The following is a 15,011-nucleotide window of genomic DNA, read 5'->3' as shown; positions in this document are numbered from 1 at the left end:
TAATAATACTGGGCAATTTTCTTTTACCAGACACAAAAATAAATTCAAAATGGATGAAAAACATAAATGTGAGATAGGAATCCATAAAATCCTAGAGAAGAACACAAGTAGTAACCACTTTGACCTCAGCAGCAGCAAATTCTTGCTAGACATTTCTTCAAAGGCAAGGGAAACAAAAGCAAAAATGGAGTAGTGGGACTTTATCAAGATAAAAATCTGCACAGCAAAGGAAACAGTCAACAAAACTAAAAAGCAATCTATGGAATGGGAGAAGATATTTGTAAATGACATATCAGATAAAGGGCTAGTATCCGGAATCTATAAAGACCTTCTCAAACTCAACACCCAAGAGACAAATAATTTACTCAAGAAATGGGCAGAAGACATGAACAGAAATTTCTCCAAAGAAGACATACAAACGGCCAACAGACATGAAAAAAATGCTCCCCATCAGTTGGTATCAGGGAAATACAAATTGAACCACAATGGGATACTACCTGACACCAGTTAGAATGGCTAAAATTAACAGGACAGGGAACAACAAATGTTGGCATGGATGTGGAATAAAGGGAACCCTCTTACACTGTTGGTGGGAATGCAAGCTGGTACAGCCATTCTGGAAAACAGTATGGAGTTTCCTCAAGAAGTTAAAAATAGAGCTACCCTATGACCCACAATTGTACTACTAGCTATTTACCCCAAAGACACAGATGTAGTGATCCAAAGGGGCAACTTCACCCCAATATTTATAGCAGCAATGTCCACAATAGCCAAACATGGGAAGAGCCAAGATGTCTATCAACAGATGAATGGATAAAGAAGATTATATATACATATATAAAATAGAATATTATTCAGCCATCAGAAAAGATGAATAGTTACCATTTATGCTGAGCAAAATAAGTCAGAGAAAGACATTATCATTTGCTTTCAGTCATATGTGGAATATAAGAAACAGTGCAGAGGATCATAGGGAAAGGGAGGGAAAACTGAAGAGAAGGTCATCAGAGAAGGAGAAAACCATGAAAAACTCTTAACTATAGGAAACAAACTGAAGGTTGCTGGAGAGAGGTGGATGTGTGATGGGGTAATTGGGTGATAGGCATTAAGGAGGACATGTGATATGACAAACACTGGGTGGTATATGTAACTGATGAATTATTAAACATGACATCTGAAACTAATGATATACTATATGTTGGCTAATTTAATCTAAATTTAAAAAAAAAAGAAGTGTCATGGCTGTACAACAGACATTTCTTGAATACACACATTGTGCCCAGGAAGATTAAAGCAGGAATGAGACATGCGCTGGCAGAACTCAAGTCCCTCAAGGGACACTGTATGTGTGCAGAGCACTTGGGGGCTCCCTGAGATCCTCACTAAAGCCATAGCAGTAGCTGAGCAGGGAATTCATTCCTCAATTTTACAGTCGAGAAAATCAAGTTTGAAAAAGATGACTTTTCAAAGTTACACAGTGAAGACTAGAAAAGCTGGGAAGGGTAGCCCTGTATTGTCTTATGCTTCTCAAAGACTGTCTTTCTTATGAAATCCCTGAGTATAGACGATATAGTCATGGCCGAGTGGTTAAGGCGATGGACTAGAAATCCCTGAGTATATTGTGATCAACATTTCTGGGTTTTTCCTCTTTTTTTTTCTTTTTTTTTTATATATAATTTTTTATTTTTTATAAACATATATTTTTATCCCCAGGGGTACAGGTCTGTTAATCACCAGGTTTACACACTTCACAGCACTCACCAAAGCACATACCCTCCCCAATGTCCATAATCCCACCCCCCTTCTCCCAAAACCCCTCTCCCCAGCAACCCTCAGTTTGTTTTGTGAGATCAAGAGTCACTTATGGTTTGTCTCCCTCCCAATCCCAATCCCATCTTGTTTCATTTAAACCCACTTAAGCCCCCATGATGCATCACCACTTCCTCATATCAGGGAGATCATATGATAGTTGTCTTTCTCTGCTTGACTTATTTCGCTAAGCATGATACGCTCTAGTTCCATCCATGTTGTCGCAAATGGCAAGATTTCATTTCTTTTGATGGCTGCATAGTATTCCATTGTGTATATATACCACATCTTCTTAATCCATTCATCTGTTGATGGGCATCTAGGTTCTTTCCATAGTTTGGCTATTGTGGACATTGCTGCTATAAACATTCGGGTGCACGTGCCCCTTTGGATCACTACGTTTGTATCTTTAGGGTAAATACCCAATAGTGCAATTGCTGGGTCATAGGGCAGTTCTATTTTCAACATTTTGAGGAACCTCCATGCTGTTTTCCAGTTGGTGGGTTTTTCCTCTTTTAACTTCTGTCTCATAATAGTAGCACTTAATTTCTCTTTAAGAAACAACACTCTCCCATCCCATCAGCCATGGTGAGACCACCCCATATACCACAACATTGGGATCCTGATCCAAGTTGCCAAATTGGGGTATACTATCCAAACTAGATTTTCTCACAGAAGGGCACATGACCCAGGAAAGACAAATCGATGTTTTGAAAAATACTGATATAGATGTTACAAGAGAGGGCTTCTTTATTGTTAAGATTGTAAACACTAAAAGCTATCTAAATTTCTAGCTTTCAAAATTACCTTTACAACCAGAGAGAAAGAGAGACATTGCCTGGAAATGAAGCCAGGACAGAAGAAAAGAGAGATCAAGGAGTGAGAGATGGAAAGAGGGAGGGGTGAATGGAAGGAGAGAAGAGAGAGGGAGCAGGAGGCAGAATTACTGCAATGCCCTAGATCTGGCCGCTGCTGACAGGAGCACTGACCACCTTAGACTATCCAGTTATGAGAAACACTACATTTTCTTCCTGTCATTTCCAAACAAAAGACCTTTTACAAATGCTATACTATATAACTTTCAGATGTGTCTATATATGTATCTGGATATAATATTAATATAGCAATAGATTTTAGTCGGTATATAGAAATGTTTTAAAAGAACCATTTCTTTGAGCTACATGGTGAATAACAGACTGAGAAATTATACTGACATCATGCAATAGTAAATGGCCTCCAAAAGATGGGATTCCGGGACACCTGGGTGGCTCAGTTGGTTGGACGACTGCCTTCGGCTCAGGTCATGATCCCGGAGTCCCAGGATCGAGTCCCGCATCGGGCTCCCAGCTCCACGGAGAGTCTGCTTCTCTCTCTGACCTTCTCCTCGCTCATGTTCTCTCTCACTGTCTCTCTCTCAAATAAATAAATAAAATCTTAAAAAAAAAAAAAAAAAAAAGATGGGATTCCAACTTCAGCTCCATAGACAGAGAATTTGGTGCAAGAGCCAGCTCAATCGCTCACCAGCTCAGCCACACTGAACAAAAATTTTAACGGGTCCACTCCTCATCTGCAAAATAGAACATGTGCTTGCTGCTCTCACACACTAGTTGTGAGCATTTTTAGGGAAAAGATGTGAAGGTTCTACATGACTTGAAAAATACTGTATAGGTACAAGGGATTCATTACTGCAGCTACAGAGCCTGCTGGACTACTTACTCTTTGCTGAAGTCTGGATGTGTGTCTACACTGATGAGAGTTGCGTGGGCATAAATGCAGAATGAAGTAGCATTTCAATGATTACTCCCTCTTGTCACTTTAGCTTTAGTGGGTAAGTACTCTGAGATGTTTGTTGGTTTGCGGTGGATTCCTGGGTGATTTCCCCAACAAGCATCATAGCAGAAATACAATAATGGACTATGACGGACTAAGAGTTAAAGCTGTCTGGACTGTTCAATACAAAGCCCAGTTCTATATATATTCTATTTCATCCTTGAATGCAAATGCTCCCTGACAGCATGTATAGTGGCTTTTAAAGGTTCTGCAAAATGCACGATGTCTGTTAAACTCTGCTTCTTTGAAATTCCAGGTTACTAAGATCCATAACCTGGATATCACCCTCTCTTCTCTGACCCCTATCTCATCAAACTGTCAGCCTTGCCAATCCCACCTTATCCCTCCTACCCCATTAGCATTGCCAACTCCTGAATTCAGTCCTTCATCACTTCATGGTCCCAACACAAGAATGATTTGTTTCTAAAACAAGTATCTGACCATAATATCCCCTAGCTAAAGACTCTTCAATAACTCCCTACTATTTACCAAATTAATTTTCTAGTATCTTAACAAGACTCTTCATGAGTTTGCACTCACCTTTCTCCAGTCTTTTTCTTTCTTCTTACCCCACATGCCCCCTATGTTCTACCATGTCAAAATATTATTTCAAACTTCTCAAAATGTGCTCTCTCATATCTCTTTGCCCTTGCACAGGATGTTTTTTTCCTTCAATTTTTTATTTAAATTCTAGTCAATTAGCATATGATGTAACATTGGTTTCAGGAGTAGAATTTAGGGATTCATCACTTACACCTAACACCCAGTGCTCATCACAAGTCCCCTCCCTAATGCCCATCAACTATCTTGCCCAGTCCCCACCCACCTCCCTTCATCAACATTTAGGTTCTTCTCTATAGGTAAGAGCCTCTTATGGTAGAGTACGTGAGGGGCTTAGTTGGTTAAATGCCTGTCTTTGGCTCAGGTCATGATCTGGAGTCCTGGGACTGAGCCCTGTATCAAGCTCCCTGCTTAGTGGGTAGCCTGATTCTCCCTCTCCTCCCTGCTCATGCTCTTTCTTGCTATCTGTCTCTCTCTCCTTCTAATAAACAAATAAATGAAATATTTTAAAAATATTTTTAATAAGAGTCTCTTATGGTTTGCCTCCCTCGCTTTTCCCCTGTCTCCTATGTTCATCTGTTTTGTTTCTTAAATTCCACATGTCTGAAATCATCATGTCTTCCTCTGATTTATCCCTAGACTCCAGACTTGTACATTCAACTGGCAACTTGATGCCTCTTCAGATTCCTCCCTTACACCTTCGACCAGATATCTAATAAACATCCTAAATTTAATGTAGTTAAAATAGAAATTCTGATTCTATCTCTTCCCCCAAAATCTGTTCTCCCTGGGTCTTCCCCATCTCTACGAACAGCACTTGTTATTATCAAATACTGTTCTTGTTTATAGTCCATTTCCTCCCAGGAAATGTAAGCCCAATAAGAGCAGAGACTTTTGTTGTTGCTTCATTACTCTGTGCTCAGCAACTAGAACCGTAGCTGGCATGCAATAACAATATCATAAATAAATACCTTCTACTACTATCTCCTGAAAGCTTCCAAGTGGCAGAGAATTTTTGTCATACTGCTAGTTTTCCAACTAATTCCACTGTGACAATGACCTGAACAATTTGCTGGTTTGACCAGTTGTGTCTACAGTCATCAGGGGCTCAGTATCTTCCTTTTCTCCCAGTGGTTAATGTAATTCACATTAAGAAAAGTCTTATCATTGATTCCATTCATTTTAACAGTGAAGGAAAAAGCTACCCTTGAATTTCATAAACCCTTATTCAATTTAGAAAGATAGACATACCTAGATACCCCTTATGGAAGGCATATTAGAAGTCTGACAGAGATAAACAACCATTGTATAGGGTATAAGAGCAAAGTGGGAGGAAGTGGGAGTCTAAAGGAAAGTAGCATTGAGCTAGATGTAGTTTGGTGGTGAGGACAAGGATGGCATTGCAAACAGAGATACAAATTAAACAAAGCCACATTTATGAAGGAATTTCAGGAGCTTTCAAGGACAGGTAGTAGTGGTCTAGGCCTGGAGCTCAGGGTACACAACTAGAGAGAAGTTTAGAACAGTTCATGGTTTACAGGGTAAGCATATATTCTGAACAAAGAACACATAGGAACTGATAAAGCGTAACAGTCATGAGCATGAACTTTGCCATCAGAATATCTGGGTTTCAATTCTGACTCTATCATGACCTACTCCTATGACCTTGTTACATAAATTAATATACATTGCATCCAAAATTGAAATGGTAGTAATATCTGCCTCAGAGGGCCCTTGTAAGGATTAAATGAAATAATAAGCTAAAGCTTCTGCAACATGTCAATTCTTTTAAAACGTTTGATATTTTTAATATTATTATTAATGTTATTATTATTATTAATATTAAATTTTTGCTGGGTTTAAATTTGTTCATATAATTAAGAGTATGAGTATTAAATTCTTTCTGTGATCTATTTAATAAACCATCTTTATCTAAAGTATAAAATAAAATTGAATCCATATTTATGTAGAAAATACTGTATTTAGTGTACAAGGGAGGAGAGGGAAGTACATTGAAAGTAATAATGCTGAAAATCTTTAAAAAAAACACACACAGTTTTCTGAGTAGTTACATTGCCTTGAATTGTATGCCAAGCCCAAATAATTCCTAGTTCTTAGTTGCCCCATTTCCCCAAATCAAGAACCAAGCCAAATCAACTCAAATCACAGATGTTTTCCCATAATATAAAAAAACTACCCCTTCCACTTATAACAGGCGGGGAAAGAGAAAGCCAGAGCTTCAGAGGAGTTTACTCAAGTCCATAGCAAAAAGAAAAGCTTGTTTTTTCTAGTATAGGAAGAGAGTGGGGATTTCTATTTAAAAGGAAGGAGAAGCAGGCAGATGGCATGTCAAAAAGCCAACATCTTGGGGGCAGAAAATATGGGCTGTGCTCTGTTCTCCATTTGGAACTTAAAGACAACAGTGAGAGCAAATCCCTTGCAACATAGGGTAAAAAGTCACACAATTAGTTTGGGTGGAAGAGAACCTGAATTAGCATTTCCAAAGTTCTCTCAACTTCGATGCTGTAAGGTCCCCCTTGGACCATAGAGTACGTGGTTGGAGCAAATTAACTCTATAGAGGAGGGCTACAAAAAGAGCTGTCTAACCAGACTTAACCAGGAGCATCCTCATTACCAGTGAAAAGGGGGGGAGTTAGCAAGGGGGCAGAAGAAACACCAGACCCCGCTGGAGGCCGGAGAATAGACCACAAGTTTTCTAGTCATAAATTTTGTCCTCTATGACAATGGCCAGTCAAAAAAAAAAAAAAAAAGTTGCCATGTTGATGAGAAGAACCAGAGAGCAGTAGAGGGGCCTGCATGTGGGGAGGCAGGACCCTTCCAGCTGTTGCAACAGCAGCATCAGTCCCAATCTCATGCTTCAAGAATATCTTAGAGAAAAGCAGGGAGGAAGCTGGATTTAAGAGGGGCATTATCCAAAATGACTGAAATATCCAAAAGCCATGGTTTAAAATGGAAAGTACTGAGAGAGATATCAATAATTAGAAATTTTGAATTCTCCTCCCCCACCACTCACCCTTCTTTCTAGCTTTCCAATAACATGGGGCTTTGGAGGAGGATCAAATAAGTTATAAAAAATAAAATCATATATTCTTAGAGTAATAGTGAGAATACAATCATGATCCCAGAACACATGCAATATCCCATCTATTTTTTACAACAGGTTTCTAAGATAGAGACTATTACCCTACTTTACAGATGAGTAAAGTGAAGCTTAATGATTTTAAGTAAGTTGCCCAAAGTCCATAGCCTGGACTCCATTCTGTATGTGACGAATGCCAAAGTCCCCTTTTTAACCACCATACCAAGCTGAAGGTTGAAGTCCAACTGAGAAAGATACTGAGTATCAGTCTATGGACTCCAGGTTCCACTTAATACAAATGGAAAGAAAGAAACGGTTTTGCAAACAAAAGGGGGAGTATTATATTTTAAGTTTAGAAGAATCCTTTTTGTGGCAATGTATGAGGAGATTGAACAGGTGGAGACTGATGTATCAAGTCCACTGAAGAGGTTTACATAAAGTAGAGTGAGAATTAAAATTCAGACCTATTTGATGTAAAAGTCAGTGAATTTTCCTCTAGGCCAATCTTCCTCACCAACACGACCTCCGAATTTGGTGACGGAAGGAATGCAATTATAGTGGTACCATATATTGAGTGATGGGAGGCATGTCAATAGGAGGCATGTGATAGGAAGAAAATATTAAAATGGCTTCTTTTGATATGTGTCTTCTATAATAGCATTCTCCTTGAGAATAAACAGGATTCTGTAAATTCCAAGAAACCATTTCCAAACCTCTTAGTACTTGAAAAGAACATCATCATTATTATAATATATGCCTTTTCTCAGTATGACTCTGTTGGCATCGCCTAAATTACTTTTAAACTTTAAAACATGAAAGTCCTATTTAACACAGTTCATGAATTGAATGGAAAGTTTTTGCAAAATTCTTGTAATCACTTTGAAAAGGTAGAAAATATCTTGAACAGATAGATGAGCTGATTTCATCTAAGCCCTACGAAATGAGCCTTTGTAGTTATTTATGAAGTCAAGACATATACAATGAGAATTATAAACAGCAAAGCAAAGGATTTTGATAAATTAATCATTTGGTTCAATTCAATCCAATTAAAAAACCTGTTATTGAACATCTACTTGATGCAGGGCACTCTACTAGGTAATAGAATTATAAGAAGGCCACTGAAAGCTGAGCTGCAGAAAAGGGGGCATTACTGTACAAGTACACTTTTTTCTAATGTTTCCAGATGGCCACCTCTGAGCTTTCCCACTATGCTGTTGTACATCTGAACATGCTCCCTCAAGAATATGCTATATCCTTCTTAAAATCATAGCTCCCAGCTGTGAATGCAATGATCCCAAGTTGTGGTCAGTTTAAAATGAGTAGAAAAGCACCATAACCACCTCTACTTTGAACATTATAAAAATTAATGTGGCCTAAGAAGATAAATGTATTTTGTTTTACTTTGCTTTGCTTTCAACAGCATGCACCATTTACCGACTCTCATAGTCTGAGCAAGTTTTGTTCAAGAAATAAATGTTTTTAATTAACAACAAAAAAAATGAAATTCCGGTGTTTTCCAAAGTCTTTAAGAGATACTGAAAAGAAGATTCCTCTTTCAGACTATGACTAGAGTTAAAGAGGTTTCAGAATCACAGCATGACTTCCTAAATAGAGACGACAGCTAAAATGTTTTCTCTTCAGTGATTCAAGAGGAACCGAGCAACTGTCTGAAGAACAAATCTATCCTTAGCGTAGCAGTTCTTTTCTTCCCCATTCATTTTCATTCTATCTGCATCACAAATTGGATATAACATTTAAGGGCAAGTTCTCCGATTAAAATGGAAAGGTTTTTCGGGGAAGAAATGCTTGTATTGGGATCACAACTTTTTAAAGAAAAATAAATGAACAACTCACGGATGGATCTGTACTGCTAGTTTCTGAATTGAGATTTTCTGAGATTTTTGTCAGGGTTTGTTAAAAGGCTTTGATGTATGAGAAAGAGCTAATCCTTGTGCACTGTGGCTCCTTCTTAGGACACTGTCTTAATAAAAAAGAGTGTGCTCTTTGTCCCCAAGTGGGTAGTAGAATTACTATGTACTAGTAATGCTATGAACTAGTAATATTATGAACTAGTACTGCACAGAGGATTAGCCTCAAGGTCTGTAAGGACAAAGACAAAAGATGCACCTAAATGATTTTGTAAGAGAATTAATTTCAAATCCTTAATAGTAGGCACGCAAATTAATAAATAGAAGAATAAGGTTACTAAATTAAGGGGAAACTTTTAGAACCAAAAGAGTAGCTTTCCCTTTATATTCAAAATTAAAATAAATATTGAAGATATTCTTTAAACTAGACCAATCGTGTGGTAATTTTTCCTCAGATCCAAATTTCAAGAGTTAAATATTTATTGAGTACCTACTTAGGGCCAGGAAATAGCTTTGGAATACAAAGAAAAATAAGACAAGTTTCCTGGCCCCTTATAGCTCTAATTTGAGAGTGATACAAAATCAACAAATAATAACATATTTGCCAATAAGTGTATCTGACCCAAAGATTCTTATCGTTTCATTTTTTAAAAGATTTTATTTTTTCATTTATTTATTTGAGAGAGAGAAGAGCAGGAGGAGGGGAAGGGCAGAGTGGGAAAGAAAGGGAGAGAATCTCAAGCAGACTCTACACCTAGCATGGAGCTTCACATGGGACTTGATCTCACGACCCCAATATGATGACTGGAACAGAAACCAAGAGTCAGATGCTTAACCAACTGAGCCACCCAGGTAACCCCCCAAAGACTCTTTTCATGAAAAATCTGTGCAGTTTGTCTTCAGGCTTCTCTGCCTTTCCTTTTCTATAATATTTTCCTGTTCTCAACCATTATCTTACCACACAGACTGCCAAAGTTCTTAATTGCTGACATGGGAGAATTTGACCTCCACATGAAGAGCAGACCTTAAATTTTCAGTCACAATTCCCATGCTCTAATCCTGGATTTATCACCTGTAAGTTATGTGATTCTGAGCGAGTTAGTTGTTCTATGTTGACCTCAGTTTCCACATTTGTAAAATGGAGTGAGGGTCTGAAGAATCTTTAGGAGTCTTCCAGGTCTGAGATTTCCATGGTGTGCTCTGCACCTGCCAGGGGCATTTGAAGAGAAATAGCAACACTTGACCAAGAGCAGAAACTCTCTAATAACAGAATTTCAGATACTGGGCTGCCCCTTGGGGAAATAGAGAGATTTGAGGCTGAGGGTGGTAGGTCTATTTAATTCCAACACATTCAAGAGGCATTTGAAGGGGTCCATAACGAGCCAGATGAAGAAGGAGCTTCAGAGTTCTAGAAGCCTTTCTTTCAGTGGGAGAAAGAGCATAAGGAGATGTTGGTTGTATAGAAAATTATGTACGGAGAGAAAGGAAAGCACAAGGCATAGTATGCATGCAGAGAATACCTCTAACAATCTAGAATTTCAGCAAAGGCTTCCCAAAGCCCATGACAATTAAGCTGAAGCAAGGAAAACAAGGGAAGACGATCTGAAGAGAAAAAAGGGTGAGTGGGAATGTCTCCCGGGCAGAAGCAGCAGCAGATGAAAGCAGTTCAAATTAGCAGGATGCCTGTAGAAGCTGAAAATTGCAGCTAGAGCCCAAGGTCTACATTGCAAAGAAGCAGAACCTAAGTTGAAGATGGAAAAGTGACAAGGACCCAGAAAATTGAGGGCCTTGTGTTTCATTCCAAGGATTTGAGACATTTTCCTGCGACTCTCAAAGGACAATTAAAAGTTTTAAGCAGAAATGGGTGATCCGTAAGTAACACCTCCCTCAACCACACCTTGGACCATCTCATTTCTCTTACATAAACTTACAGTGTGGGGTCAGAATGCATACACTTTTCAGTCTATTCTTGAAGATTTTCTAAGCTGCACCTTCCAGAACCATGTCCCTAAGATGCCATGCTATGCAGACCCCAGAATAATTCATTCTGTACAAGCTAAGCATTTCTGCATGGGCTGCTTCCCAAGCAAGACAGCCAAAAGCTGCCACACAAGCTCGGAACAAACTGCAGCTCCTGAATTATTCAGGGCACTATTAAAATGAGACTCACGACTCACAGGGCAAATTAATTTTAATTTTTAAACAGGCAACATTTTAAACTGTTCATTTCCTTGAAATGTATCTGTCCTGGCATTTTTATCATCAAAAGAGTAAGTAAAACTCATAGTGGAAAGACGAAAAGAGCCAGGATGCTGTAAACGAGGACTCGCTCGTGTCCAGGAAAGACCCTCTGGAGTGAGCAAGAGTCACATCATCTCTTCTCGGAGGGTATGTATCTTGAAAATCCCGTGTCAATCTAAGAAATCCAGTAGTGGAAAATTCGCTTTCCCTCTGCTTTTGTCATAATGACATGTGGTCAGCAGCCTGAAACTCTAGTACCTTGGTCACTGTGCTTTAACTCAAAGGCCTAAGGTATGGGGCCTGAGAATATCCATCTGAATGGTAAATTCTCTCAACAAGGGCTGTGTGTTTCTGTCCTTTGTTCAGGCTCCAGCACCTGAAGCACAGTTGTTCCTTTAAGCCTCACTGTACTGACCTGAATTTCATACGGAAAATCCTTTCAAACAGGAGATGTCCTTTATGTTTTTCCCTTTCTTCTATACTGCCTTTGCTCTCTATGACTAGTAATATAAGTGCCTTTGGGATGCCCAGGGACCCCCAGGAACAAAATCAAATGCACCACTGCTACCTAAACTTAGCCTTGAAAATGACCAGATTCTGACTTCCCTGTCATTCAGACGTCTATTCAAGATCAGTGTGGCTACCACGCATAAATTGAAAGTGAGGAGGCCAAATTGGGAGATTGGGTGAGTCCGGTACCCAGGCTTTCTCACTCCTGGTCTGGGCTTTTACCACCACACTCCATGGCCTGATAGAGTGAGAAAGTCTCTCGGGACCCCATCTGGCTTCCTTCTCCACTCTCTCCCTTCCTGATTGCTGGGAATCACAGAAAATAAGTGACTATTTTTGAAATCCCTCACTATAGGCCCACCACTCGGATAGGCAAATTTTATACACTATAATATTATTGAATCCTTTCAAGAAGCATATGAAAAATAATTTTTTTAGCTGACATATAATTGACAACACTGTATTCATATCAGGTGGGCAATATAATGATTCAATACTGGTATATATTGTAAAATGATCACTACCATAAGTTTAGTTAATATCCTTAACACACATAGTTGCAAAAGTTTGTTTCTTGTGATGAAAATTTTAAAGATTTATTTTCTTAGGATTTCCAATGTAGGGTTCAGTATTGTTAATTATAATCATGTATATTACATCTTCAAGACTTTTATCTTATAACTGGAAGTTTGTAACTCTTAACACCTTTCACCCACTTCTCCCACCCCTATTTCCTGCCTTAGGAAACTACCAATCAGTTCTCTGCATTATGAGCTTGTTTTCTGTTGTTGCTTTCTTTTAAGACTCCACATATAAGTGAGATCATACAGCATTCCTCTCTCTCTGACTCATTTCTTTTCTTTTTTTTTTTTTAAGATTTTACTTACTTATTTGACAGAGAAAGACAGTGAGAGAAGGAATACAAGCAGGAGGAGCGGGAGAGGGAGAAGCAGGCTTCCTGCTGAGCAGAGAGTCCACACAACCTGATCCCAGGACCCTGAGATCATGACCTGAGCTGAAGGCAAACTGTTAACAACTGAGCCGCCCTGGTGCCCCTCTCTGATTCATTTCACTTAGCATAATGCCAGGAATTTTTTTTTATACCTATTTTGCATCTAAGAAAATGTTGAGGCTAGATAGGATTAAATTGCAAGCTGAAGGTCACACAGAAAACCAGTGGTAGTACTAGGTAGTATTAGATTAAAATCCTCATCTGACTCCAAATTTATGTTCTTTCTACTATACTGAGAAGGAATTGAATAGGTTAAAATGAACTTTTTGAATGAGCAAGGAGTCTTCCATTTCACAGCCTCTGTGGTATTTCTTAGGCTTGCAGCCCATGTGCTGTTTCTTGAAACTGGTGTCCTCGCCAGTAGGCAGATAGGATATCTCATTCTCTGCCCATCTGTAACCCATCACAATTTCTCAGACTCATCAAAGCTCTGCCAGTGGCCAAAAAGGCAGCTCTGTTCAGTTCTGTTCCACCCACTCTCAGTGATGGTCTCATTTCCATGCTCCTGACAATGTCTTAACTAAGGATCTCATCACCTCTCTTACTTGACAGCTCCCTCATTCTTCATTTGTCTTTCTTGTCTCCTATCTTTCCCTCTTCCAGTCCATACTCCACATGGATTTCGAAGATCTGTCTCCAAAATGTAAATATGAGTATGTCATTCATCAGCTTAAAACTCCTCACCTAGCTGATCACAACCAAATTGTAAGCAGGATATACAAGACCCTCCATGTTCTGGTTTCTGACTCCTTCCTTATCCCTTGCTACGCTCCCCACCCTCTGTGCTCCAGCCCTACTTAAATATTGCCATTTCCCATTCTGTGCACACCTGTAAATTTTACACATATACTGCAACACACACACACACATACACACAACACACACACACATCTCCAACTAGTGAACTCCTAATCTAAATTAAGTGTAATTCTTCAGTGAAGGTTCCCATGATCATTGCAGAAGTTTATCACTCATTTCTGGCACCTACCATTCTTGGTACATTCTTAAATTATGAAACCCATCCCATATCAATCTGTCATTTCAGAACTCTCTTTACTTTTCTTAGCCTGTGTGTTCTTTAAAAGAAAAGAAACTATGTCTTATTCATCTTTAAATCCCAGTTTAAACATAATGGGCATTCAACAAACATTTGAGGAACAAACAGGTTGAATAAATTGTTTAATATTTAATATATCAAGGATTTGAATCAGGTTAGCTGAAATCTATACTCAGTACCCTCAGTAACTTTTTGTGTTAAAAATCAATCAGTTTTCTGAATATTATTTTCATTTCCCATTTAAATCATTTCTGTATGGAAAAATGTGCTGACCAGCTAATAGTTTTCCTATAGTTATATTTATCTTTTAAATTAGCCTATGGGCATTCTGATTTACATGTCAGTCTTCTACGAACATGGTTAGTGTATGTCAGTCATCATGAGACTAACCTCTGACTTCACTGGGAAAACTGTGTGGAGTCAAAGTAAGCTAAGAATCAGCTTAGAGAGCTTTGTTGAAGTGGGCAGTCAAGTTCTACCACTATAGAATTGCTCTTTAATTGAAACTTAAATAATGAGAGCTTAGCCACTGAGCCTTAAATTTGTTAATTTTAAAATAGAAAATTGGATTAGATCCTAAATCACAAACTCAAATACCTGTTGTTAACCTAAATGAGTAAACTCTGCTGGGTTTCAGACAAAAAGAAGCTTGGCTGCAGGTATGATTTTCACAATCAATCATGATTCCTACCTAGTTCCATTGCCCATTAAAACATAAGATGCTAAACAAAGCACAACCATAAGCCTTGTACAGACATCAGTCACCTGGTACAGCTCTTTTCTAACTCCAAGGACCCTAAAATGCTTTAAGGCTACAATGCTGTGACTGCTATTTCTCTGAATTTCATTCTTTCTTCCATTTATTCACGCAGAATTCACACAGTATTGCAGGCACTGAAGTAGGGGCTGACAATACTGGTATCAGTAAACATGACCCTACCTTCCATGGACACCAGGGTCTATTGGGAGAGATGGACTTTTAATTAATTAAAGACATTAAGTGGTGTCAAAGGCAGTTTACGA

This window comes from Mustela erminea, chromosome 9, assembly GCF_009829155.1.
Source record: "Mustela erminea isolate mMusErm1 chromosome 9, mMusErm1.Pri, whole genome shotgun sequence".
NCBI classification, from domain to species: Eukaryota; Metazoa; Chordata; class Mammalia; order Carnivora; family Mustelidae; genus Mustela; species Mustela erminea.
Note: the sequence above shows the minus strand (reverse complement) of the source record.